This window comes from Chrysochloris asiatica, unplaced genomic scaffold (assembly GCF_000296735.1).
Source record: "Chrysochloris asiatica unplaced genomic scaffold, ChrAsi1.0 scaffold00298, whole genome shotgun sequence".
NCBI lineage: Eukaryota > Metazoa > Chordata > Mammalia > Afrosoricida > Chrysochloridae > Chrysochloris > Chrysochloris asiatica.
Window position 1 is genome coordinate 2985188 of NW_006408816.1, and position 784 is coordinate 2985971.

Genomic DNA, 784 nt, shown 5'->3' on the forward strand with positions numbered 1-784 from the left:
AAAGAATACAACCTTGTCACACACCTTTCCTAATTTTAAATCATTCAGTATTCCCATGTTCTGTTTGAACATATGCCTCTTGGTCCATGTACAGATTCCTCATGAGTACAATGAAGTGTTCCAGAATACTCATACTTTGCAATGTTGTCCATACATGTCATGATCCACATAAACTAAGGCCTTTGCATGCTCAATATAGCACAATAAAGCACAGGTAAACATCTTTCTGATATTCTGTGCTTTCAGCCAAGATCAATCAGACTTAGTAATGATATCCCTTGTTCAACGTCCTCTTCCGAATCCACTTTGAACCTTTGGAAATTCTCTGTAAATGTATGCTTGCAGCATTTCTGTATTACCTTTAGTAAAACTTGACTCGCATGGGATATCAAAGAGATTGTCCAATAATTTCCATATTCTGTTGTGTCACCTCTCTTTGGAATGGTCACAAATATGGATCTCTTCCAAACAGTTGGTCAGCTAGTTGTCTTCTATATTTCTTGGCATAGATGAATGAGTGTCTCCTGTGTTGCCTCACTTTCTTGAAAGAGTTCAATTTTTATTCCATCAATTCCTAGTGCCTTGTTCTTTGCCAATTCCTTTAATGCACCTTGGACTTCTTGCTTTAGTATTACTACCTCTTGAAATGGTTGAACATCTAGCATATCCTTTTGGTACAGTGACTTTCTGTATTCCTTCTGTCTGCTTTTGATGCTTTCTGCATCATTCAATAATTTGCCCAGAGAATCCTTCAATAACAAAAATTGAAGCTTGAATGTTTTCT